At 44.1% G+C, this 23,913-nt stretch overlaps 39 non-coding genes across 39 annotated transcripts; all 39 read right to left on the bottom strand.

The window, feature by feature from the left end:
• Positions 1 to 375: 375 nt before the first annotated feature.
• trnav-cac (transfer RNA valine (anticodon CAC)) lies at positions 376 to 448 on the bottom strand. The gene has a single exon. It is a non-coding gene; the product is annotated as a tRNA-Val (tRNA).
• Positions 449 to 574: 126 nt separating this feature from the next.
• On the bottom strand, positions 575 to 647 carry trnav-aac (transfer RNA valine (anticodon AAC)). The gene has a single exon. It is a non-coding gene; the product is annotated as a tRNA-Val (tRNA).
• A 783-nt stretch (positions 648 to 1,430) lies between these two features.
• Positions 1,431 to 1,503, bottom strand: trnav-cac (transfer RNA valine (anticodon CAC)). Its single transcript has one exon. It is a non-coding gene; the product is annotated as a tRNA-Val (tRNA).
• A 982-nt stretch (positions 1,504 to 2,485) lies between these two features.
• trnav-uac (transfer RNA valine (anticodon UAC)) lies at positions 2,486 to 2,558 on the bottom strand. Its single transcript has one exon. It is a non-coding gene; the product is annotated as a tRNA-Val (tRNA).
• A 982-nt stretch (positions 2,559 to 3,540) lies between these two features.
• Positions 3,541 to 3,613, bottom strand: trnav-uac (transfer RNA valine (anticodon UAC)). Its single transcript has one exon. It is a non-coding gene; the product is annotated as a tRNA-Val (tRNA).
• A 126-nt stretch (positions 3,614 to 3,739) lies between these two features.
• trnav-aac (transfer RNA valine (anticodon AAC)) lies at positions 3,740 to 3,812 on the bottom strand. The gene has a single exon. It is a non-coding gene; the product is annotated as a tRNA-Val (tRNA).
• Positions 3,813 to 4,539: 727 nt separating this feature from the next.
• Positions 4,540 to 4,612, bottom strand: trnav-cac (transfer RNA valine (anticodon CAC)). The gene has a single exon. It is a non-coding gene; the product is annotated as a tRNA-Val (tRNA).
• A 126-nt stretch (positions 4,613 to 4,738) lies between these two features.
• trnav-aac (transfer RNA valine (anticodon AAC)) lies at positions 4,739 to 4,811 on the bottom strand. Its single transcript has one exon. It is a non-coding gene; the product is annotated as a tRNA-Val (tRNA).
• Positions 4,812 to 5,594: 783 nt separating this feature from the next.
• On the bottom strand, positions 5,595 to 5,667 carry trnav-cac (transfer RNA valine (anticodon CAC)). The gene has a single exon. It is a non-coding gene; the product is annotated as a tRNA-Val (tRNA).
• Positions 5,668 to 5,793: 126 nt separating this feature from the next.
• On the bottom strand, positions 5,794 to 5,866 carry trnav-aac (transfer RNA valine (anticodon AAC)). The gene has a single exon. It is a non-coding gene; the product is annotated as a tRNA-Val (tRNA).
• A 783-nt stretch (positions 5,867 to 6,649) lies between these two features.
• Positions 6,650 to 6,722, bottom strand: trnav-uac (transfer RNA valine (anticodon UAC)). Its single transcript has one exon. It is a non-coding gene; the product is annotated as a tRNA-Val (tRNA).
• Positions 6,723 to 7,704: 982 nt separating this feature from the next.
• trnav-cac (transfer RNA valine (anticodon CAC)) lies at positions 7,705 to 7,777 on the bottom strand. Its single transcript has one exon. It is a non-coding gene; the product is annotated as a tRNA-Val (tRNA).
• Positions 7,778 to 7,903: 126 nt separating this feature from the next.
• On the bottom strand, positions 7,904 to 7,976 carry trnav-aac (transfer RNA valine (anticodon AAC)). Its single transcript has one exon. It is a non-coding gene; the product is annotated as a tRNA-Val (tRNA).
• Positions 7,977 to 8,759: 783 nt separating this feature from the next.
• On the bottom strand, positions 8,760 to 8,832 carry trnav-cac (transfer RNA valine (anticodon CAC)). Its single transcript has one exon. It is a non-coding gene; the product is annotated as a tRNA-Val (tRNA).
• A 126-nt stretch (positions 8,833 to 8,958) lies between these two features.
• On the bottom strand, positions 8,959 to 9,031 carry trnav-aac (transfer RNA valine (anticodon AAC)). Its single transcript has one exon. It is a non-coding gene; the product is annotated as a tRNA-Val (tRNA).
• A 1,459-nt stretch (positions 9,032 to 10,490) lies between these two features.
• trnav-uac (transfer RNA valine (anticodon UAC)) lies at positions 10,491 to 10,563 on the bottom strand. Its single transcript has one exon. It is a non-coding gene; the product is annotated as a tRNA-Val (tRNA).
• Positions 10,564 to 10,689: 126 nt separating this feature from the next.
• trnav-aac (transfer RNA valine (anticodon AAC)) lies at positions 10,690 to 10,762 on the bottom strand. Its single transcript has one exon. It is a non-coding gene; the product is annotated as a tRNA-Val (tRNA).
• A 783-nt stretch (positions 10,763 to 11,545) lies between these two features.
• trnav-cac (transfer RNA valine (anticodon CAC)) lies at positions 11,546 to 11,618 on the bottom strand. The gene has a single exon. It is a non-coding gene; the product is annotated as a tRNA-Val (tRNA).
• Positions 11,619 to 11,744: 126 nt separating this feature from the next.
• Positions 11,745 to 11,817, bottom strand: trnav-aac (transfer RNA valine (anticodon AAC)). The gene has a single exon. It is a non-coding gene; the product is annotated as a tRNA-Val (tRNA).
• A 783-nt stretch (positions 11,818 to 12,600) lies between these two features.
• trnav-uac (transfer RNA valine (anticodon UAC)) lies at positions 12,601 to 12,673 on the bottom strand. The gene has a single exon. It is a non-coding gene; the product is annotated as a tRNA-Val (tRNA).
• A 982-nt stretch (positions 12,674 to 13,655) lies between these two features.
• trnav-cac (transfer RNA valine (anticodon CAC)) lies at positions 13,656 to 13,728 on the bottom strand. Its single transcript has one exon. It is a non-coding gene; the product is annotated as a tRNA-Val (tRNA).
• A 126-nt stretch (positions 13,729 to 13,854) lies between these two features.
• On the bottom strand, positions 13,855 to 13,927 carry trnav-aac (transfer RNA valine (anticodon AAC)). The gene has a single exon. It is a non-coding gene; the product is annotated as a tRNA-Val (tRNA).
• Positions 13,928 to 14,710: 783 nt separating this feature from the next.
• On the bottom strand, positions 14,711 to 14,783 carry trnav-cac (transfer RNA valine (anticodon CAC)). Its single transcript has one exon. It is a non-coding gene; the product is annotated as a tRNA-Val (tRNA).
• A 126-nt stretch (positions 14,784 to 14,909) lies between these two features.
• trnav-aac (transfer RNA valine (anticodon AAC)) lies at positions 14,910 to 14,982 on the bottom strand. The gene has a single exon. It is a non-coding gene; the product is annotated as a tRNA-Val (tRNA).
• A 783-nt stretch (positions 14,983 to 15,765) lies between these two features.
• Positions 15,766 to 15,838, bottom strand: trnav-uac (transfer RNA valine (anticodon UAC)). The gene has a single exon. It is a non-coding gene; the product is annotated as a tRNA-Val (tRNA).
• A 126-nt stretch (positions 15,839 to 15,964) lies between these two features.
• trnav-aac (transfer RNA valine (anticodon AAC)) lies at positions 15,965 to 16,037 on the bottom strand. Its single transcript has one exon. It is a non-coding gene; the product is annotated as a tRNA-Val (tRNA).
• Positions 16,038 to 16,821: 784 nt separating this feature from the next.
• Positions 16,822 to 16,894, bottom strand: trnav-cac (transfer RNA valine (anticodon CAC)). The gene has a single exon. It is a non-coding gene; the product is annotated as a tRNA-Val (tRNA).
• A 126-nt stretch (positions 16,895 to 17,020) lies between these two features.
• trnav-aac (transfer RNA valine (anticodon AAC)) lies at positions 17,021 to 17,093 on the bottom strand. Its single transcript has one exon. It is a non-coding gene; the product is annotated as a tRNA-Val (tRNA).
• A 783-nt stretch (positions 17,094 to 17,876) lies between these two features.
• Positions 17,877 to 17,949, bottom strand: trnav-uac (transfer RNA valine (anticodon UAC)). Its single transcript has one exon. It is a non-coding gene; the product is annotated as a tRNA-Val (tRNA).
• A 126-nt stretch (positions 17,950 to 18,075) lies between these two features.
• Positions 18,076 to 18,148, bottom strand: trnav-aac (transfer RNA valine (anticodon AAC)). The gene has a single exon. It is a non-coding gene; the product is annotated as a tRNA-Val (tRNA).
• A 783-nt stretch (positions 18,149 to 18,931) lies between these two features.
• On the bottom strand, positions 18,932 to 19,004 carry trnav-uac (transfer RNA valine (anticodon UAC)). The gene has a single exon. It is a non-coding gene; the product is annotated as a tRNA-Val (tRNA).
• Positions 19,005 to 19,986: 982 nt separating this feature from the next.
• trnav-cac (transfer RNA valine (anticodon CAC)) lies at positions 19,987 to 20,059 on the bottom strand. The gene has a single exon. It is a non-coding gene; the product is annotated as a tRNA-Val (tRNA).
• Positions 20,060 to 20,185: 126 nt separating this feature from the next.
• On the bottom strand, positions 20,186 to 20,258 carry trnav-aac (transfer RNA valine (anticodon AAC)). Its single transcript has one exon. It is a non-coding gene; the product is annotated as a tRNA-Val (tRNA).
• A 783-nt stretch (positions 20,259 to 21,041) lies between these two features.
• On the bottom strand, positions 21,042 to 21,114 carry trnav-uac (transfer RNA valine (anticodon UAC)). The gene has a single exon. It is a non-coding gene; the product is annotated as a tRNA-Val (tRNA).
• Positions 21,115 to 21,240: 126 nt separating this feature from the next.
• Positions 21,241 to 21,313, bottom strand: trnav-aac (transfer RNA valine (anticodon AAC)). Its single transcript has one exon. It is a non-coding gene; the product is annotated as a tRNA-Val (tRNA).
• Positions 21,314 to 22,097: 784 nt separating this feature from the next.
• Positions 22,098 to 22,170, bottom strand: trnav-cac (transfer RNA valine (anticodon CAC)). The gene has a single exon. It is a non-coding gene; the product is annotated as a tRNA-Val (tRNA).
• A 126-nt stretch (positions 22,171 to 22,296) lies between these two features.
• On the bottom strand, positions 22,297 to 22,369 carry trnav-aac (transfer RNA valine (anticodon AAC)). Its single transcript has one exon. It is a non-coding gene; the product is annotated as a tRNA-Val (tRNA).
• Positions 22,370 to 23,152: 783 nt separating this feature from the next.
• On the bottom strand, positions 23,153 to 23,225 carry trnav-uac (transfer RNA valine (anticodon UAC)). Its single transcript has one exon. It is a non-coding gene; the product is annotated as a tRNA-Val (tRNA).
• Positions 23,226 to 23,351: 126 nt separating this feature from the next.
• trnav-aac (transfer RNA valine (anticodon AAC)) lies at positions 23,352 to 23,424 on the bottom strand. Its single transcript has one exon. It is a non-coding gene; the product is annotated as a tRNA-Val (tRNA).
• Positions 23,425 to 23,913: the final 489 nt, after the last annotated feature.

Below are 23,913 nucleotides of genomic sequence, written 5' to 3'. Positions count from 1 at the left end.
TACGAAGAAAGCAGTAGATCCCTACTTAAACAATTTTGGAAAAAGCCAACAGCTGTTTCAAAACACTTTCAAACTGGGGACCTTTTGTGTGTGAGGTGAACGTGATAACCATTACACTACAGAAACTTGTGCAGAGAAGACAGCCAGCAATCTCGTGGTGATCGCTTGTTGAAAAACCTATAAAGGAAAAGATTACTAAATCTCTCGTCTGACGATGCAAACAATTAATGTTTTACGTCCAAGGCAAAAAGCTGTTTCCGCTCAGTTTGGAACCGAGGACCTTTCGCGTGTAAAGCGAATGTGATGACCACTACAGAAACCTGACTAAGAATGCAGCAGAGCCTGGTTTAAGTAATTTTGGAAAAAGCCAGTAGCTGTTTCCACCCAGTTTCGAACTGGGGACCTTTCGCGTGTGAGGCGAACGTGATAACCACTACACTATGGAAACTTGCAAAAAGTACACAGCCAGCAATCTCCTGGTGATCGCTTGCTGTAAAACGAATAAAGGAAAAGATAACTAAATCCCTCCCCTGACTTTGCAAACAGTTCATGTTTACCCACAAAAGAGAAGCTCTGTTTCTGCTCGGTTTCGAACCGAGGACCTTTCGCGTGTTAGGCGAACGTGATGACCACTACACTACAGAAACTTGATTAGGATCCACCGTTCTTTTAACTCGGCTTGGCAGAAGGCCTTTGTAGTGTTGACGAAGAAAGCAACAGATCCCTACTTAAGCAATTTTGGAAAAAGCCACCAGCTGTTGCCACCTAGTTTCGAACTGGGGACCTTTCGCATGAGGCGAACGTGACAACCACTACACTATGGAATCCCGTGCAGAGATGACTGCCAGCAATCTCCTGGTGATCGTTTGTAGAAGAGCGAACTAAGGAAAAGATAATTAAACACCTCACCTGACTTTGCAAACATTTCATGTTTTCCCACAAAAGAGAAACACTGTCTCTGCTCGGTAAATCCACTTGGCAGAAGGCAATTGTATTGTTTACGAAGAAAGCAGTAGATCCCCACTTAAACAATTTTGGAAAAAGCCAACAGCTGTTTCAAAACAGTTTCAAACTGGGGACCTTTTGTGTGTGAGGTGAACGTGATAACCATTACACTACAGAAACTTGTGCAGAGAAGACAGCCAGCAATCTCGTGGTGATCGCTTGTTGAAAAACCTATAAAGGAAAAGATTACTAAATCTCTCGTCTGACGATGCAAACAATTAATGTTTTACGTCCAAGGCAAAAAGCTGTTTCCGCTCAGTTTGGAACCGAGGACCTTTCGCGTGTAAAGCGAATGTGATGACCACTACAGAAACCTGACGGGGAGCCTCTCTTCTTTTAACACTACTTGGCAGAAGAGGCCTTTGTAGTGTTGACTAAGAATGCAGCAGAGCCTGGTTTAAGTAATTTTGGAAAAAGCCAGTAGCTGTTTCCACCCAGTTTCGAACTGGGGACCTTTCGCGTGTGAGGCGAACGTGATAACCACTACACTATGGAAACTTACAAAAAGTACACAGCCAGCAATCTCCTGGTGATCGCTTGCTGTAAAACGAATAAAGGAAAAGATAACTAAATCCCTCCCCTGACTTTGCAAACAGTTCATGTTTACCCACAAAAGAGAAACACTGTTTCGGCTCGGTTTCGAACCGAGGACCTTTCGCGTGTTAGGCGAACGTGATGACCACTACACTACAGAAACTTGATTAGGATCCACCGTTCTTTTAACTCGGCTTGGCAGAAGGCCTTTGTAGTGTTGACGAAGAAAGCAACAGATCCCTACTTAAGCAATTTTGGAAAAAGCCACCAGCTGTTGCCACCCAGTTTCGAACTGGGGACCTTTCGCATGAGGCGAACGTGACAACCACTACACTATGGAATCCCGTGCAGAGATGACTGCCAGCAATCTCCTGGTGATCGCTTGTAGAAGAGCGAACTAAGGAAAAGATAATTAAACACCTCACCTGACTTTGCAAACATTTCATGTTTTCCCACAAAAGAGAAACACTGTCTCTGCTCGGTAAATCCACTTGGCAGAAGGCAATTGTATTGTTTACGAAGAAAGCAGTAGATCCCCACTTAAACAATTTTGGAAAAAGCCAACAGCTGTTTCAGCACAGTTTTAAACTGGGGACCTTTCGTATGTGAGGTGAATGTGATAACCATTACACTACAGAAACTTGTGCAGAGAAGACAGCCAGCAATCTCGTGGTGATCGCTTGTTGAAAAACCTATAAAGGAAAAGATTACTAAATCACTCGTCTGACGATGCAAACAATTAATGTTTTACGTCCAAGGCAAAAAGCTGTTTCCGCTCAGTTTGAAACAGAGGACCTTTCGCGTGTAAAGCGAACGTGAGGACCACTACAGAAACCTGACGGGGAGCCTTTCTTCTTTTAACACTACTTGGCAGAAGAGGCCTTTGTAGTGTTGACTAAGAATGCAGCAGAGCCTGGCTTAAGCAAATTTGGAAAAAGCCAGTAGCTGTTTCCACCCAGTTTCGAACTGGGGACCTTTCGCGTGTAAGGCGAACGCGATAACCACTACACTATGGAAACTTGCAAAAGGTACACAGCCAGCAATCTCCTGGTGATCGCTTGCTGTAAAACGAATAAAGGAAAAGATAACTAAATCCCTCCCCTGACTTTGCAAACAGTTCATGTTTACCCACGAAAGAGAAACACTGTTTCTGCTCGGTTTCGAACCGAGGACCTTTCGCGTGTTAGGCGAACGTGATGACCACTACACTACAGAACCTTGATTACGATCCACCGTTCTTTTAACTCGGCTTGGCAGAAGGCCTTTGTAGTGTTGACGAAGAAAGCAACAGATCCCTACTTAAGCAATTTTGGAAAAAGCCACCAGCTGTTACCACCAAGTTTCGAACTGGGGACCTTTCGCATGCGGCAAACGTGACAACCACTACACTATGGAATCCTTCGCAGAAAGGACTGCCAGCAATCTCCTGGTGATCGCTTGTGGAAGAGCGAACTAAGGAAAAGATAATTAAACACCTCACCTGACTTTGCAAACATTTCATGTTTTCCCACAAAAGAGAAACTCTGTTTCTGCTCGGTAAATCCACTTGGCAGAAGGCATTTGTAGTGTTTACGAAGAAAGCAGTAGATCCCTACTTAAACAATTTTGGAAAAAGCCAACAGCTGTTTCAAAACAGTTTCAAACTGGGGACCTTTTGTGTGTGAGGTGAACGTGATAACCATTACACTACAGAAACTTGTGCAGAGAAGACAGCCAGCAATCTCGTGGTGATCGCTTGCTGAAAAACCTATAAAGGAAAAGATTACTAAATCTCTCGTCTGACGATGCAAACAATTAATGTTTTACGTCCAAGGCAAAAAGCTGTTTCCGCTCAGTTTGGAACCGAGGACCTTTCGCGTGTAAAGCGAATGTGATGACCACTACAGAAACCTGACGGGGAGCCTCTCTTCTTTTAACACTACTTGGCAGAAGAGGCCTTTGTAGTGTTGACTAAGAATGCAGCAGAGCCTGGTTTAAGTAATTTTGGAAAAAGCCAGTAGCTGTTTCCACCCAGTTTCGAACTGGGGACTTTTCGCGTGTAAGGCGAACGTGATAACCACTACACTATGGAAACTTGCAAAAAGTACACAGCCAGCAATCTCCTGGTGATCGCTTGCTGTAAAACGAATAAAGGAAAAGATAACTAAATCCCTCCCCTGACTTTGCAAACAGTTCATGTTTACCCACGAAAGAGAAACACTGTTTCTGCTCGGTTTCGAACCGAGGACCTTTCGCGTGTTAGGCGAACGTGATGACCACTACACTACAGAAACTTGATTACGATCCACCGTTCTTTTAACTCGGCTTGGCAGAAGGCCTTTGTAGTGTTGACGAAGAAAGCAACAGATCCCTACTTAAGCAATTTTGGAAAAAGCCACCAGCTGTTACCACCAAGTTTCGAACTGGGGACCTTTCGCATGCGGCAAACGTGACAACCACTACACTATGGAATCCTTCGCAGAAACGACTGCCAGCAATCTCCTGGTGATCGCTTGTGGAAGAGCGAACTAAGGAAAAGATAATTAAACACCTCACCTGACTTTGCAAACATTTCATGTTTTCCCACAAAAGAGAAACTCTGTTTCTGCTCGGTAAATCCACTTGGCAGAAGGCATTTGTAGTGTTTACGAAGAAAGCAGTAGATCCCTACTTAAACAATTTTGGAAAAAGCCAACAGCTGTTTCAAAACACTTTCAAACTGGGGACCTTTTGTGTGTGAGGTGAACGTGATAACCATTACACTACAGAAACTTGTGCAGAGAAGACAGCCAGCAATCTCGTGGTGATCGCTTGTTGAAAAACCTATAAAGGAAAAGATTACTAAATCTCTCGTCTGACGATGCAAACAATTAATGTTTTACGTCCAAGGCAAAAAGCTGTTTCCGCTCAGTTTGGAACCGAGGACCTTTCGCGTGTAAAGCGAATGTGATGACCACTACAGAAACCTGACTAAGAATGCAGCAGAGCCTGGTTTAAGTAATTTTGGAAAAAGCCAGTAGCTGTTTCCACCCAGTTTCGAACTGGGGACCTTTCGCGTGTGAGGCGAACGTGATAACCACTACACTATGGAAACTTGCAAAAAGTACACAGCCAGCAATCTCCTGGTGATCGCTTGCTGTAAAACGAATAAAGGAAAAGATAACTAAATCCCTCCCCTGACTTTGCAAACAGTTCATGTTTACCCACAAAAGAGAAGCTCTGTTTCTGCTCGGTTTCGAACCGAGGACCTTTCGCGTGTTAGGCGAACGTGATGACCACTACACTACAGAAACTTGATTAGGATCCACCGTTCTTTTAACTCGGCTTGGCAGAAGGCCTTTGTAGTGTTGACGAAGAAAGCAACAGATCCCTACTTAAGCAATTTTGGAAAAAGCCACCAGCTGTTGCCACCTAGTTTCGAACTGGGGACCTTTCGCATGAGGCGAACGTGACAACCACTACACTATGGAATCCCGTGCAGAGATGACTGCCAGCAATCTCCTGGTGATCGTTTGTAGAAGAGCGAACTAAGGAAAAGATAATTAAACACCTCACCTGACTTTGCAAACATTTCATGTTTTCCCACAAAAGAGAAACACTGTCTCTGCTCGGTAAATCCACTTGGCAGAAGGCAATTGTATTGTTTACGAAGAAAGCAGTAGATCCCCACTTAAACAATTTTGGAAAAAGCCAACAGCTGTTTCAAAACAGTTTCAAACTGGGGACCTTTTGTGTGTGAGGTGAACGTGATAACCATTACACTACAGAAACTTGTGCAGAGAAGACAGCCAGCAATCTCGTGGTGATCGCTTGTTGAAAAACCTATAAAGGAAAAGATTACTAAATCTCTCGTCTGACGATGCAAACAATTAATGTTTTACGTCCAAGGCAAAAAGCTGTTTCCGCTCAGTTTGGAACCGAGGACCTTTCGCGTGTAAAGCGAATGTGATGACCACTACAGAAACCTGACGGGGAGCCTCTCTTCTTTTAACACTACTTGGCAGAAGAGGCCTTTGTAGTGTTGACTAAGAATGCAGCAGAGCCTGGTTTAAGTAATTTTGGAAAAAGCCAGTAGCTGTTTCCACCCAGTTTCGAACTGGGGACCTTTCGCGTGTGAGGCGAACGTGATAACCACTACACTATGGAAACTTACAAAAAGTACACAGCCAGCAATCTCCTGGTGATCGCTTGCTGTAAAACGAATAAAGGAAAAGATAACTAAATCCCTCCCCTGACTTTGCAAACAGTTCATGTTTACCCACAAAAGAGAAACACTGTTTCTGCTCGGTTTCGAACCGAGGACCTTTCGCGTGTTAGGCGAACGTGATGACCACTACACTACAGAAACTTGATTAGGATCCACCGTTCTTTTAACTCGGCTTGGCAGAAGGCCTTTGTAGTGTTGACGAAGAAAGCAACAGATCCCTACTTAAGCAATTTTGGAAAAAGCCACCAGCTGTTGCCACCCAGTTTCGAACTGGGGACCTTTCGCATGAGGCGAACGTGACAACCACTACACTATGGAATCCCGTGCAGAGATGACTGCCAGCAATCTCCTGGTGATCGCTTGTAGAAGAGCGAACTAAGGAAAAGATAATTAAACACCTCACCTGACTTTGCAAACATTTCATGTTTTCCCACAAAAGAGAAACACTGTCTCTGCTCGGTAAATACACTTGGCAGAAGGCAATTGTATTGTTTACGAAGAAAGCAGTAGATCCCCACTTAAACAATTTTGGAAAAAGCCAACAGCTGTTTCAGCACAGTTTTAAACTGGGGACCTTTCGTATGTGAGGTGAATGTGATAACCATTACACTACAGAAACTTGTGCAGAGAAGACAGCCAGCAATCTCGTGGTGATCGCTTGTTGAAAAACCTATAAAGGAAAAGATTACTAAATCACTCGTCTGACGATGCAAACAATTAATGTTTTACGTCCAAGGCAAAAAGCTGTTTCCGCTCAGTTTGAAACAGAGGACCTTTCGCGTGTAAAGCGAACGTGAGGACCACTACAGAAACCTGACGGGGAGCCTCTCTTCTTTTAACACTACTTGGCAGAAGAGGCCTTTGTAGTGTTGACTAAGAATGCAGCAGAGCCTGGCTTAAGCAAATTTGGAAAAAGCCAGTAGCTGTTTCCACCCAGTTTCGAACTGGGGACCTTTCGCGTGTAAGGCGAACGCGATAACCACTACACTATGGAAACTTGCAAAAGGTACACAGCCAGCAATCTCCTGGTGATCGCTTGCTGTAAAACGAATAAAGGAAAAGATAACTAAATCCCTCCCCTGACTTTGCAAACAGTTCATGTTTACCCACGAAAGAGAAACACTGTTTCTGCTCGGTTTCGAACCGAGGACCTTTCGCGTGTTAGGCGAACGTGATGACCACTACACTACAGAACCTTGATTACGATCCACCGTTCTTTTAACTCGGCTTGGCAGAAGGCCTTTGTAGTGTTGACGAAGAAAGCAACAGATCCCTACTTAAGCAATTTTGGAAAAAGCCACCAGCTGTTACCACCAAGTTTCGAACTGGGGACCTTTCGCATGCGGCAAACGTGACAACCACTACACTATGGAATCCTTCGCAGAAAGGACTGCCAGCAATCTCCTGGTGATCGCTTGTGGAAGAGCGAACTAAGGAAAAGATAATTAAACACCTCACCTGACTTTGCAAACATTTCATGTTTTCCCACAAAAGAGAAACTCTGTTTCTGCTCGGTAAATCCACTTGGCAGAAGGCATTTGTAGTGTTTACGAAGAAAGCAGTAGATCCCTACTTAAACAATTTTGGAAAAAGCCAACAGCTGTTTCAAAACAGTTTCAAACTGGGGACCTTTTGTGTGTGAGGTGAACGTGATAACCATTACACTACAGAAACTTGTGCAGAGAAGACAGCCAGCAATCTCGTGGTGATCGCTTGCTGAAAAACCTATAAAGGAAAAGATTACTAAATCTCTCGTCTGACGATGCAAACAATTAATGTTTTACGTCCAAGGCAAAAAGCTGTTTCCGCTCAGTTTGGAACCGAGGACCTTTCGCGTGTAAAGCGAATGTGATGACCACTACAGAAACCTGACGGGGAGCCTCTCTTCTTTTAACACTACTTGGCAGAAGAGGCCTTTGTAGTGTTGACTAAGAATGCAGCAGAGCCTGGTTTAAGTAATTTTGGAAAAAGCCAGTAGCTGTTTCCACCCAGTTTCGAACTGGGGACCTTTCGCGTGTGAGGCGAACGTGATAACCACTACACTATGGAAACTTGCAAAAAGTACACAGCCAGCAATCTCCTGGTGATCGCTTGCTGTAAAACGAATAAAGGAAAAGATAACTAAATCCCTCCCCTGACTTTGCAAACAGTTCATGTTTACCCACGAAAGAGAAACACTGTTTCTGCTCGGTTTCGAACCGAGGACCTTTCGCGTGTTAGGCGAACGTGATGACCACTACACTACAGAAACTTGATTACGATCCACCGTTCTTTTAACTCGGCTTGGCAGAAGGCCTTTGTAGTGTTGACGAAGAAAGCAACAGATCCCTACTTAAGCAATTTTGGAAAAAGCCACCAGCTGTTACCACCAAGTTTCGAACTGGGGACCTTTCGCATGCGGCGAACGTGACAACCACTACACTATGGAATCCTTCGCAGAAACGACTGCCAGCAATCTCCTGGTGATCGCTTGTGGAAGAGCGAACTAAGGAAAAGATAATTAAACACCTCACCTGACTTTGCAAACATTTCATGTTTTCCCACAAAAGAGAAACTCTGTTTCTGCTCGGTAAATCCACTTGGCAGAAGGCATTTGTAGTGTTTACGAAGAAAGCAGTAGATCCCTACTTAAACAATTTTGGAAAAAGCCAACAGCTGTTTCAAAACACTTTCAAACTGGGGACCTTTTGTGTGTGAGGTGAACGTGATAACCATTACACTACAGAAACTTGTGCAGAGAAGACAGCCAGCAATCTCGTGGTGATCGCTTGTTGAAAAACCTATAAAGGAAAAGATTACTAAATCTCTCGTCTGACGATGCAAACAATTAATGTTTTACGTCCAAGGCAAAAAGCTGTTTCCGCTCAGTTTGGAACCGAGGACCTTTCGCGTGTAAAGCGAATGTGATGACCACTACAGAAACCTGACGGGGAGCCTCTCTTCTTTTAACACTACTTGGCAGAAGAGGCCTTTGTAGTGTTGACTAAGAATGCAGCAGAGCCTGGTTTAAGTAATTTTGGAAAAAGCCAGTAGCTGTTTCCACCCAGTTTCGAACTGGGGACCTTTCGCGTGTGAGGCGAACGTGATAACCACTACACTATGGAAACTTGCAAAAAGTACACAGCCAGCAATCTCCTGGTGATCGCTTGCTGTAAAACGAATAAAGGAAAAGATAACTAAATCCCTCCCCTGACTTTGCAAACAGTTCATGTTTACCCACAAAAGAGAAGCTCTGTTTCTGCTCGGTTTCGAACCGAGGACCTTTCGCGTGTTAGGCGAACGTGATGACCACTACACTACAGAAACTTGATTAGGATCCACCGTTCTTTTAACTCGGCTTGGCAGAAGGCCTTTGTAGTGTTGACGAAGAAAGCAACAGATCCCTACTTAAGCAATTTTGGAAAAAGCCACCAGCTGTTGCCACCCAGTTTCGAACTGGGGACCTTTCGCATGAGGCGAACGTGACAACCACTACACTATGGAATCCCGTGCAGAGATGACTGCCAGCAATCTCCTGGTGATCGCTTGTAGAAGAGCGAACTAAGGAAAAGATAATTAAACACCTCACCTGACTTTGCAAACATTTCATGTTTTCCCACAAAAGAGAAACACTGTCTCTGCTCGGTAAATCCACTTGGCAGAAGGCAATTGTATTGTTTACGAAGAAAGCAGTAGATCCCCACTTAAACAATTTTGGAAAAAGCCAACAGCTGTTTCAGCACAGTTTTAAACTGGGGACCTTTCGTATGTGAGGTGAATGTGATAACCATTACACTACAGAAACTTGTGCAGAGAAGACAGCCAGCAATCTCGTGGTGATCGCTTGTTGAAAAACCTATAAAGGAAAAGATTACTAAATCACTCGTCTGACGATGCAAACAATTAATGTTTTACGTCCAAGGCAAAAAGCTGTTTCCGCTCAGTTTGAAACAGAGGACCTTTCGCGTGTAAAGCGAACGTGAGGACCACTACAGAAACCTGACGGGGAGCCTCTCTTCTTTTAACACTACTTGGCAGAAGAGGCCTTTGTAGTGTTGACTAAGAATGCAGCAGAGCCTGGCTTAAGCAAATTTGGAAAAAGCCAGTAGCTTTTTCCACCCAGTTTCGAACTGGGGACCTTTCGCGCGTAAGGCGAACGTGACAACCACTACACTATGGAATCCTTCGCAGAAACGACTGCCAGCAATCTCCTGGTGATCGCTTGTGGAAGAGCGAACTAAGGAAAAGATAATTAAACACCTCACCTGACTTTGCAAACATTTCATGTTTTCCCACAAAAGAGAAACTCTGTTTCTGCTCGGTAAATCCACTTGGCAGAAGGCATTTGTAGTGTTTACGAAGAAAGCAGTAGATCCCTACTTAAACAATTTTGGAAAAAGCCAACAGCTGTTTCAAAACAGTTTCAAACTGGGGACCTTTTGTATGTGAGGTGAATGTGATAACCATTACACTACAGAAACTTGTGCAGAGAAGACAGCCAGCAATCTCGTGGTGATCGCTTGTTGAAAAACCTATAAAGGAAAAGATTACTAAATCACTCGTCTGACGATGCAAACAATTAATGTTTTACGTCCAAGGCAAAAAGCTGTTTCCGCTCAGTTTGAAACAGAGGACCTTTCGCGTGTAAAGCGAACGTGAGGACCACTACAGAAACCTGACGGGGAGCCTCTCTTCTTTTAACACTACTTGGCAGAAGAGGCCTTTGTAGTGTTGACTAAGAATGCAGCAGAGCCTGGCTTAAGCAAATTTGGAAAAAGCCAGTAGCTGTTTCCACCCAGTTTCGAACTGGGGACCTTTCGCGTGTAAGGCGAACGTGATAACCACTACACTATGGAAACTTGCAAAAAGTACACAGCCAGCAATCTCCTGGTGATCGCTTGCTGTAAAACGAATAAAGGAAAAGATAACTAAATCCCTCCCCTGACTTTGCAAACAGTTCATGTTTACCCACGAAAGAGAAACACTGTTTCTGCTCGGTTTCGAACCGAGGACCTTTCGCGTGTTAGGCGAACGTGATGACCACTACACTACAGAAACTTGATTACGATCCACCGTTCTTTTAACTCGGCTTGGCAGAAGGCCTTTGTAGTGTTGACGAAGAAAGCAACAGATCCCTACTTAAGCAATTTTGGAAAAAGCCACCAGCTGTTACCACCAAGTTTCGAACTGGGGACCTTTCGCATGCGGCAATCGTGACAACCACTACACTATGGAATCCTTCGCAGAAACGACTGCCAGCAATCTCCTGGTGATCGCTTGTGGAAGAGCGAACTAAGGAAAAGATAATTAAACACCTCACCTGACTTTGCAAACATTTCATGTTTTCCCACAAAAGAGAAACTCTGTTTCTGCTCGGTAAATCCACTTGGCAGAAGGCATTTGTAGTGTTTACGAAGAAAGCAGTAGATCCCTACTTAAACAATTTTGGAAAAAGCCAACAGCTGTTTCAAAACACTTTCAAACTGGGGACCTTTTGTGTGTGAGGTGAACGTGATAACCATTACACTACAGAAACTTGTGCAGAGAAGACAGCCAGCAATCTCGTGGTGATCGCTTGTTGAAAAACCTATAAAGGAAAAGATTACTAAATCTCTCGTCTGACGATGCAAACAATTAATGTTTTACGTCCAAGGCAAAAAGCTGTTTCCGCTCAGTTTGGAACCGAGGACCTTTCGCGTGTAAAGCGAATGTGATGACCACTACAGAAACCTGACGGGGAGCCTCTCTTCTTTTAACACTACTTGGCAGAAGAGGCCTTTGTAGTGTTGACTAAGAATGCAGCAGAGCCTGGTTTAAGTAATTTTGGAAAAAGCCAGTAGCTGTTTCCACCCAGTTTCGAACTGGGGACCTTTCGCGTGTGAGGCGAACGTGATAACCACTACACTATGGAAACTTACAAAAAGTACACAGCCAGCAATCTCCTGGTGATCGCTTGCTGTAAAACGAATAAAGGAAAAGATAACTAAATCCCTCCCCTGACTTTGCAAACAGTTCATGTTTACCCACAAAAGAGAAACACTGTTTCTGCTCGGTTTCGAACCGAGGACCTTTCGCGTGTTAGGCGAACGTGATGACCACTACACTACAGAAACTTGATTAGGATCCACCGTTCTTTTAACTCGGCTTGGCAGAAGGCCTTTGTAGTGTTGACGAAGAAAGCAACAGATCCCTACTTAAGCAATTTTGGAAAAAGCCACCAGCTGTTGCCACCCAGTTTCGAACTGGGGACCTTTCGCATGAGGCGAACGTGACAACCACTACACTATGGAATCCCGTGCAGAGATGACTGCCAGCAATCTCCTGGTGATCGCTTGTAGAAGAGCGAACTAAGGAAAAGATAATTAAACACCTCACCTGACTTTGCAAACATTTCATGTTTTCCCACAAAAGAGAAACACTGTCTCTGCTCGGTAAATCCACTTGGCAGAAGGCAATTGTATTGTTTACGAAGAAAGCAGTAGATCCCCACTTAAACAATTTTGGAAAAAGCCAACAGCTGTTTCAGCACAGTTTTAAACTGGGGACCTTTCGTATGTGAGGTGAATGTGATAACCATTACACTACAGAAACTTGTGCAGAGAAGACAGCCAGCAATCTCGTGGTGATCGCTTGTTGAAAAACCTATAAAGGAAAAGATTACTAAATCACTCGTCTGACGATGCAAACAATTAATGTTTTACGTCCAAGGCAAAAAGCTGTTTCCGCTCAGTTTGAAACAGAGGACCTTTCGCGTGTAAAGCGAACGTGAGGACCACTACAGAAACCTGACGGGGAGCCTCTCTTCTTTTAACACTACTTGGCAGAAGAGGCCTTTGTAGTGTTGACTAAGAATGCAGCAGAGCCTGGCTTAAGCAAATTTGGAAAAAGCCAGTAGCTGTTTCCACCCAGTTTCGAACTGGGGACCTTTCGCGTGTAAGGCGAACGCGATAACCACTACACTATGGAAACTTGCAAAAAGTACACAGCCAGCAATCTCCTGGTGATCGCTTGCTGTAAAACGAATAAAGGAAAAGATAACTAAATCCCTCCCCTGACTTTGCAAACAGTTCATGTTTACCCACGAAAGAGAAACACTGTTTCTGCTCGGTTTCGAACCGAGGACCTTTCGCGTGTTAGGCGAACGTGATGACCACTACACTACAGAACCTTGATTACGATCCACCGTTCTTTTAACTCGGCTTGGCAGAAGGCCTTTGTAGTGTTGACGAAGAAAGCAACAGATCCCTACTTAAGCAATTTTGGAAAAAGCCACCAGCTGTTACCACCAAGTTTCGAACTGGGGACCTTTCGCATGCGGCAAACGTGACAACCACTACACTATGGAATCCTTCGCAGAAAGGACTGCCAGCAATCTCCTGGTGATCGCTTGTGGAAGAGCGAACTAAGGAAAAGATAATTAAACACCTCACCTGACTTTGCAAACATTTCATGTTTTCCCACAAAAGAGAAACTCTGTTTCTGCTCGGTAAATCCACTTGGCAGAAGGCATTTGTAGTGTTTACGAAGAAAGCAGTAGATCCCTACTTAAACAATTTTGGAAAAAGCCAACAGCTGTTTCAAAACAGTTTCAAACTGGGGACCTTTTGTGTGTGAGGTGAACGTGATAACCATTACACTACAGAAACTTGTGCAGAGAAGACAGCCAGCAATCTCGTGGTGATCGCTTGCTGAAAAACCTATAAAGGAAAAGATTACTAAATCTCTCGTCTGACGATGCAAACAATTAATGTTTTACGTCCAAGGCAAAAAGCTGTTTCCGCTCAGTTTGGAACCGAGGACCTTTCGCGTGTAAAGCGAATGTGATGACCACTACAGAAACCTGACGGGGAGCCTCTCTTCTTTTAACACTACTTGGCAGAAGAGGCCTTTGTAGTGTTGACTAAGAATGCAGCAGAGCCTGGTTTAAGTAATTTTGGAAAAAGCCAGTAGCTGTTTCCACCCAGTTTCGAACTGGGGACCTTTCGCGTGTGAGGCGAACGTGATAACCACTACACTATGGAAACTTGCAAAAAGTACACAGCCAGCAATCTCCTGGTGATCGCTTGCTGTAAAACGAATAAAGGAAAAGATAACTAAATCCCTCCCCTGACTTTGCAAACAGTTCATGTTTACCCACGAAAGAGAAACACTGTTTCTGCTCGGTTTCGAACCGAGGACCTTTCGCGTGTTAGGCGAACGTGATGACCACTACACTACAGAAACTTGATTACGATCCACCGTTCTTTTAACTCGGCTTGGCAGAAGGCCTTTGTAGTGTTGACGAAGAAAGCAACAGATCCCTACTTAAGCAATTTTGGAAAAAGCCACCAGCTGTTACCACCAAGTTTCGAACTGGGGACCTTTCGCATGCGGCGAACGTGACAACCACTACACTATGGAATCCTTCGCAGAAACGACTGCCAGCAATCTCCTGGTGATCGCTTGTGGAAGAGCGAACTAAGGAAAAGATAATTAAACACCTCACCTGACTTTGCAAACATTTCATGTTTTCCCACAAAAGAGAAACTCTGTTTCTGCTCGGTAAATCCACTTGGCAGAAGGCATTTGTAGTGTTTACGAAGAAAGCAGTAGATCCCTACTTAAACAATTTTGGAAAAAGCCAACAGCTGTTTCAAAACACTTTCAAACTGGGGACCTTTTGTGTGTGAGGTGAACGTGATAACCATTACACTACAGAAACTTGTGCAGAGAAGACAGCCAGCAATCTCGTGGTGATCGCTTGTTGAAAAACCTATAAAGGAAAAGATTACTAAATCTCTCGTCTGACGATGCAAACAATTAATGTTTTACGTCCAAGGCAAAAAGCTGTTTCCGCTCAGTTTGGAACCGAGGACCTTTCGCGTGTAAAGCGAATGTGATGACCACTACAGAAACCTGACGGGGAGCCTCTCTTCTTTTAACACTACTTGGCAGAAGAGGCCTTTGTAGTGTTGACTAAGAATGCAGCAGAGCCTGGTTTAAGTAATTTTGGAAAAAGCCAGTAGCTGTTTCCACCCAGTTTCGAACTGGGGACCTTTCGCTTGTGAGGCGAACGTGATAACCACTACACTATGGAAACTTACAAAAAGTACACAGCCAGCAATCTCCTGGTGATCGCTTGCTGTAAAACGAATAAAGGAAAAGATAACTAAATCCCTCCCCTGACTTTGCAAACAGTTCATGTTTACCCACAAAAGAGAAACACTGTTTCTGCTCGGTTTCGAACCGAGGACCTTTCGCGTGTTAGGCGAACGTGATGACCACTACACTACAGAAACTTGATTAGGATCCACCGTTCTTTTAACTCGGCTTGGCAGAAGGCCTTTGTAGTGTTGACGAAGAAAGCAACAGATCCCTACTTAAGCAATTTTGGAAAAAGCCACCAGCTGTTGCCACCCAGTTTCGAACTGGGGACCTTTCGCATGAGGCGAACGTGACAACCACTACACTATGGAATCCCGTGCAGAGATGACTGCCAGCAATCTCCTGGTGATCGCTTGTAGAAGAGCGAACTAAGGAAAAGATAATTAAACACCTCACCTGACTTTGCAAACATTTCATGTTTTCCCACAAAAGAGAAACACTGTCTCTGCTCGGTAAATCCACTTGGCAGAAGGCAATTGTATTGTTTACGAAGAAAGCAGTAGATCCCCACTTAAACAATTTTGGAAAAAGCCAACAGCTGTTTCAGCACAGTTTTAAACTGGGGACCTTTCGTATGTGAGGTGAATGTGATAACCATTACACTACAGAAACTTGTGCAGAGAAGACAGCCAGCAATCTCGTGGTGATCGCTTGTTGAAAAACCTATAAAGGAAAAGATTACTAAATAACTCGTCTGACGATGCAAACAATTAATGTTTTACGTCCAAGGCAAAAAGCTGTTTCCGCTCAGTTTGAAACAGAGGACCTTTCGCGTGTAAAGCGAACGTGAGGACCACTACAGAAACCTGACGGGGAGCCTCTCTTCTTTTAACACTACTTGGCAGAAGAGGCCTTTGTAGTGTTGACTAAGAATGCAGCAGAGCCTGGCTTAAGCAAATTTGGAAAAAGCCAGTAGCTGTTTCCACCCAGTTTCGAACTGGGGACTTTTCGCGTGTAAGGCGAACGTGATAACCACTACACTATGGAAACTTGCAAAAAGTACACAGCCAGCAATCTCCTGGTGATCGCTTGCTGTAAAACGAATAAAGGAAAAGATAACTAAATCCCTCCCCTGACTTTGCAAACAGTTCATGTTTACCCACGAAAGAGAAACACTGTTTCTGCTCGGTTTCGAACCGAGGACCTTTCGCGTGTTAGGCGAACGTGATGACCACTACACTACAGAAACTTGATTACGATCCACCGTTCTTTTAACTCGGCTTGGCAGAAGGCCTTTGTAGTGTTGACGAAGAAAGCAACAGATCCCTACTTAAGCAATTTTGGAAAAAGCCACCAGCTGTTACCACCAAGTTTCGAACTGGGGACCTTTCGCATGCGGCAAACGTGACAACCACTACACTATGGAATCCTTCGCAGAAACGACTGCCAGCAATCTCCTGGTGATCGCTTGTGGAAGAGCGAACTAAGGAAAAGATAATTAAACACCTCACCTGACTTTGCAAACATTTCATGTTTTCCCACAAAAGAGAAACACTGTCTCTGCTCGGTAAATCCACTTGGCAGAAGGCAATTGTATTGTTTACGAAGAAAGCAGTAGATCCCCACTTAAACAATTTTGGAAAAAGCCAACAGCTGTTTCAGCACAGTTTTAAACTGGGGACCTTTCGTATGTGAGGTGAATGTGATAACCATTACACTACAGAAACTTGTGCAGAGAAGACAGCCAGCAATCTCGTGGTGATCGCTTGTTGAAAAACCTATAAAGGAAAAGATTACTAAATCTCTCGTCTGACGATGCAAACAATTAAAGTTTTACGTCCAAGGCAAAAAGCTGTTTCCGCTCAGTTTGGAACCGAGGACCTTTCGCGTGTAAAGCGAATGTGATGACCACTACAGAAACCTGACGGGGAGCCTCTCTTCTTTTAACACTACTTGGCAGAAGAGGCCTTTGTAGTGTTGAATAAAGAATGCAGCAGAGCCTGGTTTAAGTAATTTTGGAAAAAGCCAGTAGCTGTTTCCACCCAGTTTCGAACTGGGGACCTTTCGCGTGTGAGGCGAACGTGATAACCACTACACTATGGAAACTTGCAAAAAGTACACAGCCAGCAATCTCCTGGTGATCGCTTGCTGTAAAACGAATAAAGGAAAAGATAACTAAATCCCTCCCCTGACTTTGCAAACAGTTCATGTTTACCCACAAAAGAGAAACACTGTTTCTGCTCGGTTTCGAACCGAGGACCTTTCGCGTGTTAGGCGAACGTGATGACCACTACACTACAGAAACTTGATTAGGATCCACCGTTCTTTTAACTCGGCTTGGCAGAAGGCCTTTGTAGTGTTGACGAAGAAAGCAACAGATCCCTACTTAAGCAATTTTGGAAAAAGCCACCAGCTGTTGCCACCCAGTTTCGAACTGGGGACCTTTCGCATGAGGCGAACGTGACAACCACTACACTATGGAATCCCGTGCAGAGATGACTGCCAGCAATCTCCTGGTGATCGCTTGTAGAAGAGCGAACTAAGGAAAAGATAATTAAACACCTCACCTGACTTTGCAAACATTTCATGTTTTCCCACAAAAGAGAAACACTGTCTCTGCTCGGTAAATCCACTTGGCAGAAGGCAATTGTATTGTTTACGAAGAAAGCAGTAGATCCCCACTTAAACAATTTTGGAAAAAGCCAACAGCTGTTTCAGCACAGTTTTAAACTGAGGACCTTTCGTATGTGAGGTGAATGTGATAACCATTACACTACAGAAACTTGTGCAGAGAAGACAGCCAGCAATCTCGTGGTGATCGCTTGTTGAAAAACCTATAAAGGAAAAGATTACTAAATCTCTCGTCTGACGATGCAAACAATTAATGTTTTACGTCCAAGGCAAAAAGCTGTTTCCGCTCAGTTTGAAACAGAGGACCTTTCACGTGTAAAGCGAACGTGAGGACCACTACAGAAACCTGACGGGGAGCCTCTCTTCTTTTAACACTACTTGGCAGAAGAGGCCTTTGTAGTGTTGACTAAGAATGCAGCAGAGCCTGGCTTAAGCAAATTTGGAAAAAGCCAGTAGCTGTTTCCACCCAGTTTCGAACTGGGGACCTTTCGCGTGTAAGGCGAACGTGATAACCACTACACTATGGAAACTTGCAAAAAGTACACAGCCAGCAATCTCCTGGTGATCGCTTGCTGTAAAACGAATAAAGGAAAAGATAACTAAATCCCTCCCCTGACTTTGCAAACAGTTCATGTTTACCCACGAAAGAGAAACACTGTTTCTGCTCGGTTTCGAACCGAGGACCTTTCGCGTGTTAGGCGAACGTGATGACCACTACACTACAGAAACTTGCTTACGATCCACCGTTCTTTTAACTCGGCTTGGCAGAAGGCCTTTGTAGTGTTGACGAAGAAAGCAACAGATCCCTACTTAAGCAATTTTGGAAAAAGCCACCAGCTGTTACCACCAAGTTTCGAACTGGGGACCTTTCGCATGCGGCAAACGTGACAACCACTACACTATGGAATCCTTCGCAGAAACGACTGCCAGCAATCTCCTGGTGATCGCTTGTGGAAGAGCGAACTAAGGAAAAGATAATTAAACACCTCACCTGACTTTGCAAACATTTCATGTTTTCCCACAAAAGAGAAACTCTGTTTCTGCTCGGTAAATCCACTTGGCAGAAGGCAATTGTATTGTTTACGAAGAAAGCAGTAGATCCCCACTTAAACAATTTTGGAAAAAGCCAACAGCTGTTTCAGCACAGTTTTAAACTGGGGACCTTTCGTATGTGAGGTGAATGTGATAACCATTACACTACAGAAACTTGTGCAGAGAAGACAGCCAGCAATCTCGTGGTGATCGCTTGTTGAAAAACCTATAAAGGAAAAGATTACTAAATCACTCGTCTGACGATGCAAACAATTAATGTTTTACGTCCAAGGCAAAAAGCTGTTTCCGCTCAGTTTGAAACAGAGGACCTTTCGCGTGTAAAGCGAACGTGAGGACCACTACAGAAACCTGACGGGGAGCCTCTCTTCTTTTAACACTACTTGGCAGAAGAGGCCTTTGTAGTGTTGACTAAGAATGCAGCAGAGCCTGGCTTAAGCAAATTTGGAAAAAGCCAGTAGCTTTTTCCACCCAGTTTCGAACTGGGGACCTTTCGCGTGTAAGGCGAACGCGATAACCACTACACTATGGAAACTTGCAAAAAGTACACAGCCAGCAATCTCCTGGTGATCGCTTGCTGTAAAACGAATAAAGGAAAAGATAACTAAATCCCTCCCCTGACTTTGCAAACAGTTCATGTTTACCCACGAAAGAGAAACACTGTTTCTGCTCGGTTTCGAACCGAGGACCTTTCGCGTGTTAGGCGAACGTGATGACCACTACACTACAGAACCTTGATTACGATCCACCGTTCTTTTAACTCGGCTTGGCAGAAGGCCTTTGTAGTGTTGACGAAGAAAGCAACAGATCCCTACTTAAGCAATTTTGGAAAAAGCCACCAGCTGTTACCACCAAGTTTCGAACTGGGGACCTTTCGCATGCGGCAAACGTGACAACCACTACACTATGGAATCCTTCGCAGAAACGACTGCCAGCAATCTCCTGGTGATCGCTTGTGGAAGAGCGAACTAAGGAAAAGATAATTAAACACCTCACCTGACTTTGCAAACATTTCATGTTTTCCCACAAAAGAGAAACTCTGTTTCTGCTCGGTAAATCCACTTGGCAGAAGGCATTTGTAGTGTTTACGAAGAAAGCAGTAGATCCCTACTTAAACAATTTTGGAAAAAGCCAACAGCTGTTTCAAAACAGTTTCAAACTGGGGACCTTTTGTGTGTGAGGTGAACGTGATAACCATTACACTACAGAAACTTGTGCAGAGAAGACAGCCAGCAATCTCGTGGTGATCGCTTGCTGAAAAACCTATAAAGGAAAAGATTACTAAATCTCTCGTCTGACGATGCAAACAATTAATGTTTTACGTCCAAGGCAAAAAGCTGTTTCCGCTCAGTTTGGAACCGAGGACCTTTCGCGTGTAAAGCGAATGTGATGACCACTACAGAAACCTGACGGGGAGCCTCTCTTCTTTTAACACTACTTGGCAGAAGAGGCCTTTGTAGTGTTGACTAAGAATGCAGCAGAGCCTGGTTTAAGTAATTTTGGAAAAAGCCAGTAGCTGTTTCCACCCAGTTTCGAACTGGGGACCTTTCGCTTGTGAGGCGAACGTGATAACCACTACACTATGGAAACTTACAAAAAGTACACAGCCAGCAATCTCCTGGTGATCGCTTGCTGTAAAACGAATAAAGGAAAAGATAACTAAATCCCTCCCCTGACTTTGCAAACAGTTCATGTTTACCCACAAAAGAGAAACACTGTTTCTGCTCGGTTTCGAACCGAGGACCTTTCGCGTGTTAGGCGAACGTGATGACCACTACACTACAGAAACTTGATTAGGATCCACCGTTCTTTTAACTCGGCTTGGCAGAAGGCCTTTGTAGTGTTGACGAAGAAAGCAACAGATCCCTACTTAAGCAATTTTGGAAAAAGCCACCAGCTGTTGCCACCCAGTTTCGAACTGGGGACCTTTCGCATGAGGCGAACGTGACAACCACTACACTATGGAATCCCGTGCAGAGATGACTGCCAGCAATCTCCTGGTGATCGCTTGTAGAAGAGCGAACTAAGGAAAAGATAATTAAACACCTCACCTGACTTTGCAAACATTTCATGTTTTCCCACAAAAGAGAAACACTGTCTCTGCTCGGTAAATCCACTTGGCAGAAGGCAATTGTATTGTTTACGAAGAAAGCAGTAGATCCCCACTTAAACAATTTTGGAAAAAGCCAACAGCTGTTTCAGCACAGTTTTAAACTGGGGACCTTTCGTATGTGAGGTGAATGTGATAACCATTACACTACAGAAACTTGTGCAGAGAAGACAGCCAGCAATCTCGTGGTGATCGCTTGTTGAAAAACCTATAAAGGAAAAGATTACTAAATAACTCGTCTGACGATGCAAACAATTAATGTTTTACGTCCAAGGCAAAAAGCTGTTTCCGCTCAGTTTGAAACAGAGGACCTTTCGCGTGTAAAGCGAACGTGAGGACCACTACAGAAACCTGACGGGGAGCCTCTCTTCTTTTAACACTACTTGGCAGAAGAGGCCTTTGTAGTGTTGACTAAGAATGCAGCAGAGCCTGGCTTAAGCAAATTTGGAAAAAGCCAGTAGCTGTTTCCACCCAGTTTCGAACTGGGGACTTTTCGCGTGTAAGGCGAACGTGATAACCACTACACTATGGAAACTTGCAAAAAGTACACAGCCAGCAATCTCCTGGTGATCGCTTGCTGTAAAACGAATAAAGGAAAAGATAACTAAATCCCTCCCCTGACTTTGCAAACAGTTCATGTTTACCCACGAAAGAGAAACACTGTTTCTGCTCGGTTTCGAACCGAGGACCTTTCGCGTGTTAGGCGAACGTGATGACCACTACACTACAGAAACTTGATTACGATCCACCGTTCTTTTAACTCGGCTTGGCAGAAGGCCTTTGTAGTGTTGACGAAGAAAGCAACAGATCCCTACTTAAGCAATTTTGGAAAAAGCCACCAGCTGTTACCACCAAGTTTCGAACTGGGGACCTTTCGCATGCGGCAAACGTGACAACCACTACACTATGGAATCCTTCGCAGAAACGACTGCCAGCAATCTCCTGGTGATCGCTTGTGGAAGAGCGAACTAAGGAAAAGATAATTAAACACCTCACCTGACTTTGCAAACATTTCATGTTTTCCCACAAAAGAGAAACACTGTCTCTGCTCGGTAAATCCACTTGGCAGAAGGCAATTGTATTGTTTACGAAGAAAGCAGTAGATCCCCACTTAAACAATTTTGGAAAAAGCCAACAGCTGTTTCAGCACAGTTTTAAACTGGGGACCTTTCGTATGTGAGGTGAATGTGATAACCATTACACTACAGAAACTTGTGCAGAGAAGACAGCCAGCAATCTCGTGGTGATCGCTTGTTGAAAAACCTATAAAGGAAAAGATTACTAAATCTCTCGTCTGACGATGCAAACAATTAAAGTTTTACGTCCAAGGCAAAAAGCTGTTTCCGCTCAGTTTGGAACCGAGGACCTTTCGCGTGTAAAGCGAATGTGATGACCACTACAGAAACCTGACGGGGAGCCTCTCTTCTTTTAACACTACTTGGCAGAAGAGGCCTTTGTAGTGTTGAATAAAGAATGCAGCAGAGCCTGGTTTAAGTAATTTTGGAAAAAGCCAGTAGCTGTTTCCACCCAGTTTCGAACTGGGGACCTTTCGCGTGTGAGGCGAACGTGATAACCACTACACTATGGAAACTTGCAAAAAGTACACAGCCAGCAATCTCCTGGTGATCGCTTGCTGTAAAACGAATAAAGGAAAAGATAACTAAATCCCTCCCCTGACTTTGCAAACAGTTCATGTTTACCCACAAAAGAGAAACACTGTTTCTGCTCGGTTTCGAACCGAGGACCTTTCGCGTGTTAGGCGAACGTGATGACCACTACACTACAGAAACTTGATTAGGATCCACCGTTCTTTTAACTCGGCTTGGCAGAAGGCCTTTGTAGTGTTGACGAAGAAAGCAACAGATCCCTACTTAAGCAATTTTGGAAAAAGCCACCAGCTGTTGCCACCCAGTTTCGAACTGGGGACCTTTCGCATGAGGCGAACGTGACAACCACTACACTATGGAATCCCGTGCAGAGATGACTGCCAGCAATCTCCTGGTGATCGCTTGTAGAAGAGCGAACTAAGGAAAAGATAATTAAACACCTCACCTGACTTTGCAAACATTTCATGTTTTCCCACAAAAGAGAAACACTGTCTCTGCTCGGTAAATCCACTTGGCAGAAGGCAATTGTATTGTTTACGAAGAAAGCAGTAGATCCCCACTTAAACAATTTTGGAAAAAGCCAACAGCTGTTTCAGCACAGTTTTAAACTGAGGACCTTTCGTATGTGAGGTGAATGTGATAACCATTACACTACAGAAACTTGTGCAGAGAAGACAGCCAGCAATCTCGTGGTGATCGCTTGTTGAAAAACCTATAAAGGAAAAGATTACTAAATCTCTCGTCTGACGATGCAAACAATTAATGTTTTACGTCCAAGGCAAAAAGCTGTTTCCGCTCAGTTTGAAACAGAGGACCTTTCACGTGTAAAGCGAACGTGAGGACCACTACAGAAACCTGACGGGGAGCCTCTCTTCTTTTAACACTACTTGGCAGAAGAGGCCTTTGTAGTGTTGACTAAGAATGCAGCAGAGCCTGGCTTAAGCAAATTTGGAAAAAGCCAGTAGCTGTTTCCACCCAGTTTCGAACTGGGGACCTTTCGCGTGTAAGGCGAACGTGATAACCACTACACTATGGAAACTTGCAAAAAGTACACAGCCAGCAATCTCCTGGTGATCGCTTGCTGTAAAACGAATAAAGGAAAAGATAACTAAATCCCTCCCCTGACTTTGCAAACAGTTCATGTTTACCCACGAAAGAGAAACACTGTTTCTGCTCGGTTTCGAACCGAGGACCTTTCGCGTGTTAGGCGAACGTGATGACCACTACACTACAGAAACTTGCTTACGATCCACCGTTCTTTTAACTCGGCTTGGCAGAAGGCCTTTGTAGTGTTGACGAAGAAAGCAACAGATCCCTACTTAAGCAATTTTGGAAAAAGCCACCAGCTGTTACCACCAAGTTTCGAACTGGGGACCTTTCGCATGCGGCAAACGTGACAACCACTACACTATGGAATCCTTCGCAGAAACGACTGCCAGCAATCTCCTGGTGATCGCTTGTGGAAGAGCGAACTAAGGAAAAGATAATTAAACACCTCACCTGACTTTGCAAACATTTCATGTTTTCCCACAAAAGAGAAACTCTGTTTCTGCTCGGTAAATCCACTTGGCAGAAGGCAATTGTATTGTTTACGAAGAAAGCAGTAGATCCCCACTTAAACAATTTTGGAAAAAGCCAACAGCTGTTTCAGCACAGTTTTAAACTGGGGACCTTTCGTATGTGAGGTGAATGTGATAACCATTACACTACAGAAACTTGTGCAGAGA

The sequence above is a fragment of the Garra rufa genome, chromosome 1, assembly GCF_049309525.1.
Source record: "Garra rufa chromosome 1, GarRuf1.0, whole genome shotgun sequence".
NCBI classification, from domain to species: domain Eukaryota; kingdom Metazoa; phylum Chordata; class Actinopteri; order Cypriniformes; family Cyprinidae; genus Garra; species Garra rufa.
This window is presented reverse-complemented; position numbering and strand designations above follow the sequence as displayed.